Below are 6,000 nucleotides of genomic sequence, written 5' to 3'. Positions count from 1 at the left end.
GGTGGAGACCACTACCCAGTCACCTGCCGTCGTAAGCAACTGCAGGCGGCCTGGGTGGTCTCACACATAAAAACACCGGGGTTCAAGGCGATCCAGCCTTCCCTGCGGCTCCTGGCAATTCATTCTCGCCACCGGTAAAGAGGCTCCGGCAGAGGGAAGGGGAGAGATGGACGCTGGGTCCCAGCCGAACGCCACCTGGCCAGATGGGTGGGCCTGCAACTCTCTTTCATTGCGCCGCTCGGTGCAGAGCCCCTGGAGTCTCCTTGAGGCGCTGACAAGGGACTTGCCCAAGGTTTTTCTTCCGCCGCTTTCCCCCAGAGTTCCTCCACGGCCAGCGACCGGGCGGAGGCCAGATGAAGCGTGTAGGTACGAGCCGAACGCCATCGCTAGAGGAGGTGCAGCTGCATCTTGTCCTGCATCTTTCCCAGCTTGCCTCCCTCCAGATGTGGCAGACAGATTCCCCTGGTGCCTCCAGCCGTGGAAAGCCAGAAGAGTCCTGACCTTGGTGGTGTGACTGGGCGCGTTGGAGCCAGGAATCCAGCGGCTTTGACTCATTCCGCAACGTCTGCGCAGAGAACCGTTCTCTTCAGCTCGTGATTTACCAGCAAGGGGATACCGGGGTCCAAAAGAAACATTCCGACAGCGTCCTCCCCTGGGCTTTGGGTCAAGCATGATAGCAAACGTGCACTTCTAATATGGACGGCGAGCTCAGAATAGTCCAGCATCTTCTCCGAACGGATCCCTGGCTGCACCCGATCGGCTGGGCAAGCACTCGATGGAGTATCTTGTGGGTAAATGAGGTGCAGCCCCCTCCTCAACGCCCCCAGGGTGGAACCACAGCTGCTTTGCCGCTCAACCATAGTTCACCGAGCCATAACAGAACTTCCCCCTGTGGCTTGTTTAAGCCTCCGTCGCCGGTGCCCATGGCTTGGTCACGCCATGTAAAGCCGCTGAGATGCAGCTATAGCCTCGCCTAATCCATGGCCTGTTGCTGGCCTTGGCAAGTCTTGCTTAATCTTGTGGAAACCGAGTTCCTGCGAATACCTGCTCCGAAACATAGCGCCCTGAGCACCGGTACGGCCCCAGCAGAACCATTTCTCACCTAGGGAAGGTGGAGCAGTCAGATGAGAAATCTCCCGTTTGGCCCAGGAAATGACTACCTGCCACAAAGAGCTTGCCATGCTCCAGACCTTCTGTCTGCTCTTGCACGGTTTTCCGCCTCTTACCAGAAAAAGCAGCGTGGAAGAAAAGTTCACAGAGCTGCCTGGAGCTTGTCGATGGTTAGTGCAAGGAGGCATCTTTCTGGCCACCAATAACTTGCCAAAAAAGGAAGAAACAACTCACCAAAACAGAGGAGACCAACTGCACACAGTTTGCCAGTGGTGGTGTTGAGATAGACCAGTGTCCTGGAAGCTTTGCTCTTGTTTATTTTAATATTTATATACTGCCCTATTCCCATAGCTGCTGGGCAGTTTTACATGGAATAAAAACCAGCAGTGATTAAAATCGACAAACACAACATTTAAAATAAAACTGACAGGAGAACTAATCTGGGAAGGCCTGTCAGGAGAGATACATTTTTAACTCCCTCTTAAAATTGGGAGTGTGGGAAATCAGATGCATTTCTCTCAGCAGACTGTTCCACGGCTCAGGGCAGCCACTGAAGAAGTCTGCTGGCAATTAATTGAATTGCAATTTTAATAGAAATCCAGTAATCTGGCCATAATGGGGAAAGCAATTTGATGACCTGCCTTTTCAGTCCAAGTGCTATTTGTGGCTGGACCGCATTTTCAATAGTGCTTCATCTCTCAACAGCTTTGGACAGAACTACACTACAAAGAGGGCACTTTCCAGCAGAGGACAGTCCTTTGCAAGAGGGGGCCCAGGGCCACCCTCGAGGGCCGTGTTGCCAAAGCACAGATCTAGCATGCAGGTCTGAGACTGAGAGGGAAACTTCCGTGCAGCGTTACGTTCGCCCACTCCCCATTTAGTCTTGCACCCCCTTAAGCCTGCAAGGAGCATCGCAGGTTTGCACCGGGATTTTAAGCGCACGGAGAGGCAGTCCAGGTTTGAATGTCCAGAAGGGGCAGAGCCATTTCAGGGGGGGTCAAAGCAAGGGCCACTTTTGAAATCACAAGAAAGTCTTTGATGCATCAACTGGAACGTTTTCCAGCCAACTATCTAGTTTTTCGGTTTGCAGTGTTCTGGCCTCAAAGCATGAGATCGCGCGTGTGGCAGAAGCCACGTTATCACCTTTGCAACTCTGAAGCCGCCTTCCGTGCTTGGCACACCTGCTCCGGATTCTTGTGTGAAGGTTTAAGGAGCCAGATGGATTTCCGGGACGGGGCTCCTCACCATGGAGAGCGCCCTGAAAGTCCAGAGTGAACTCCAGCCTGGAGCCGCTGCCTTGCTGGCACTGGCACAAGCGCGACAGTTTTGTCTGCTGGGCCACACTGGCTCGCGGGCCGCGTCGGCCTCAGAAGAAGCCCAAGGCCCAGCCTGCCAAGCAGGTCGCTCTTCATACTCCAGAGGTCACCCACAAGGGTCCCTCCACTGGAATATGGTGTCTGCAGGGAGCCAACATCTTAATTTTATTTGTTTGTTTGTTTGGAATTTTGGTATGCCGTCCCATTCGCGTAAGCCTCGGGACAGCTTCCAACATCATAAATAAACAATCGTACAGATAAGTACATATAAAATCTGGATTCATCCTGGCTCAATATTTTAAAATCAATAAATAAAATCAACAATTATTAAAATATCGTTTGAATAAAAAGGTCTTGGCCTGGTGCCGAAAAACAAATAATTCTTTATGATGGTTTCAACATGCCTACACTGTTGTGTGAAATGCGCAGAACCTTCCGGCAATTATACACAAGCAGCAGCAAAAGTGGCCCTAATATCCAAACAAGGATCCATTTGAAGTTGGAATCAGATTCAGAAAATGGGTACCACCCTCATTGGTTGCATACCAAAAGGCCATCAAGAATCCATTTAGATCGACCATTTCTTAATTTCCAGGAAGCAGGCAAATAATTTGAAAAAGCACATCTGCAAAAGGCCTTCCAGCAAGAGAACGCAACTGCCAAAGCATCTGTGACAAAGAAGCGGCTATTGTACCATCTGCCGTGAGCTGAAAGCGACATCGCCATGTCGGGGGGACGCGAAACTCTTATTTTTGCTGAATAAGAGGCAGCCTTCGATCCCGAGAGTCAACGGAGAGACCCAAACGGGCAGCCCTGAGCTTAGACATTTCCCGGTGGTGCCAACGGCAGTTTCTCAGCGCCCTGGCTGTGTCCGTGGGTGCAAAGAAATTGGGGAGCCCTGCTCTGAGGGTCAAATCAAGACGACGACGGGCAGTGCTGGCACTGCGTTTCCAGAGGAAGGAGGGCACGGACGGACGCAGGGGGCCCTCTGCCCGCAGGCCGAGCCTCATGGGGCTGGAGGAGCTGGGGAACGCTGGAGAGACAGTGCGGCCGTATTTCACCGTGCCACGTGCCCAGGAGGAGGGCTGCTGCGGGCGAGGAAGGGGGAGCGCACCGCGTGTTTGGATCGGGAGCCATGGGGAGCTGTCCAAGCACTGCAAGGAAGAAGCTTCACAGGCCCCTCGGCCGCTGCGCCAGCGATGCCCAGCCTTCCCGTAAACCTCCGCTAGGCTTCCTAATATGTTAAGGGGGAGCGCCAGACCGGTTCTGACGGAAGCGCGGAGCTAGCAGACTTCGCCCCTTAGCATCCTGCTGGCCAGGCCGGGAAAATCCATCAGCAGCAGCCGTGGCCGGGCATTTATTGCTGCCCGCCATGGGGAGCGGGAGGAGGAGGGTTGGAGCGAGGGCCATGAGGGCCCAGAGGATACGGGAGGCAGCCTGCTGGGGGCATTTGTTATTCTCTGTCTCTGATCCTGTGTTTGTACACTTAAAAACCATGTAACAAAACAACCACCACCATAAGCAACAATATAAACAACTCTGAGTCCAGAAAGAAACCATACACCTTTTCGAACCTGGTGCACGACTGGTAGTCTGGAGGGCGCCCAGTTGGGGAAGGCAGAATTAGATGCAACTGTCAGATCTACCCATGCTCAGAGGTGCTCTTGTTCCCCATTTATTTATCCGCAACAGGCATGAGGGCGGTTGTCTGAGGGCAAGAGAGCCCTGGCTGCAGGCAGGCCTTCTGTAAGCAGCCCGCCCCGCAGGGTTGCTGGGAAACAGATGACAAACGTGGCGACTGGCCCCCGAGACGAGGCATTGTGACACCCTCCTGACCCGAAAGCTCGAGTCGAGTCCGTTTTCATGCTGTCTAATGATTTTCCCCAGCTCTGGCAAAACAAACTTATCAGCTGGAAGTTAAATACCTTGAAAGGACAAGCCAATTAAAACCTAATTTAGTTATCTCCAGCACAAGGCCCAAGCCAGAGGGACATGTGGGAGAGTGGGGGGGGGGGCAGCTGGACGCAGCGAAGGGTCCCTCTCATCCCGCAGTGGCCAGCCGGTGCCCTCCGCCAAAGCCAGTCCTTGGCCAGACCCTTCCCCAGCATCTGGGGATGGCGGTGCCGGCCTCCAAGGCAGGGGCCCACAGCCGACGGGCCCCTCAGGAGCAGCCTTCCCTTGGCGGAAGCGCATCCCCGGACTGCTTAGGCACCCCCCATGCTTCTCCCCCTTCTTGCCAGCGTGCTCATCAGTTGCTCCTCCTCTTCCTCCCCCCCATCAGGACCCCCACAAAGCTGAGGGTCAAGCTGGCTGCGGCCTCTTCCACCCCTGCCTCCCAGAGGCCATGCACCAGGAGCTGGCCTTGGAGAAGGGAGGAGGGGGAGGCCCACTGCAGAGCGGGGAGGCTGGTCGGGGGTCTGACTGGGCTGGGGCCCCTGGCATGTGCCCAGCCAAGCCGACCCTGGGCACAGGCCCTGCCCGCAATGCCCGGCCACCCAGAGGAAACCAGAACTGCTTTGAGCTGCGATCTTGAGCCTCTCCCAGGTAAGGCTTTTATGACGCTCGTCCGTGGGATTTATGGGGTTCTGAAGCACTTGCCAAACGCTACCTGGTCCCCGCGTCTTCGTCCTCTTTTCTTTCTATGCACACGCCGATGCCATTCAGGGGAGAAAGGCGAGCACTGTGCAGGGCCTCCTGCTGGGGAGCGGTTGGAGGGGTCCACTTGGACGAGCCGCCATGCCCAGATGCCCCTTCCCGTGGAAGGCCGCCCTTGGGTGCTGCTGCACAGGCCGCCCAGCAGGGGGCGACGAGGGGCCCCTTTTGGCAGACTCGCTGCACTGCAGCCGCCCAGAACGCCTCTCCAGGGTTTGAGACTTGGCAACGTCCTTGAGTGGAAAGGCAGGCAGATTAGGACAGGCAGGAATTCAAAGGGTGCTGTTCTTCTCGCTGTATTCCTCTTTCCCTGGTCAGATGCAGAGCATTTCTCTCCTGGGGATTCTGGACCGGCTGGAGGGATATTTGCCCCCCCAGAAAACATGGCTGGCTCTGACGTGAGACCAAGCAAGGCAAACGGCTCAGGGGGCAATTGCCGGGGGCAGCAGCACCCCCCCCCACTGCTCTTGCTCTTGCCATCACCAGCTGCGCCCTTTTCTCCGAAGGTCACATGCCCTCGTGAATGGCTCGAAGTCGACTGCTGCTCGTTCGCTCAGTGGAAACCACGTTTTCCTGCCGCTGGGAATAGGACCTTTCCTCTTTTTATTGGTTCCACTAGAAAACGCCTGGGAAGGGCGTACGCATCAAGGTGGGCTTCCACGATGGCGCACTTAACCTCAGGCTGCAAAATGTGAGCCGTCCCGAGGCTTTGTTACCATGGGGCAGCATAGAAATGTTCTAATGTTTTAAATAAATAAATAAAATGTCTCAGGACATCCCTGTCGGCCTGTCCTGGTGGAGATGGAAGGGGGACCGTGCAAAGAGGCCAGCTGGGGTGGGTGGGGTTTCTTCATTTTGGTTGTTGCCACTTTCCCATTTCCTCCTTGGTCATCTGCCACAGCCTCCTTCTCTTCTCCATTGC

This window comes from Varanus komodoensis, unplaced genomic scaffold, assembly GCF_004798865.1.
Source record: "Varanus komodoensis strain SLA01 unplaced genomic scaffold, ASM479886v1 scaffold29_3, whole genome shotgun sequence".
Lineage (NCBI taxonomy): Eukaryota > Metazoa > Chordata > Lepidosauria > Squamata > Varanidae > Varanus > Varanus komodoensis.
The sequence above is the reverse complement of the archived record's forward strand: the minus strand, read 5'-3'. Positions refer to the sequence as shown.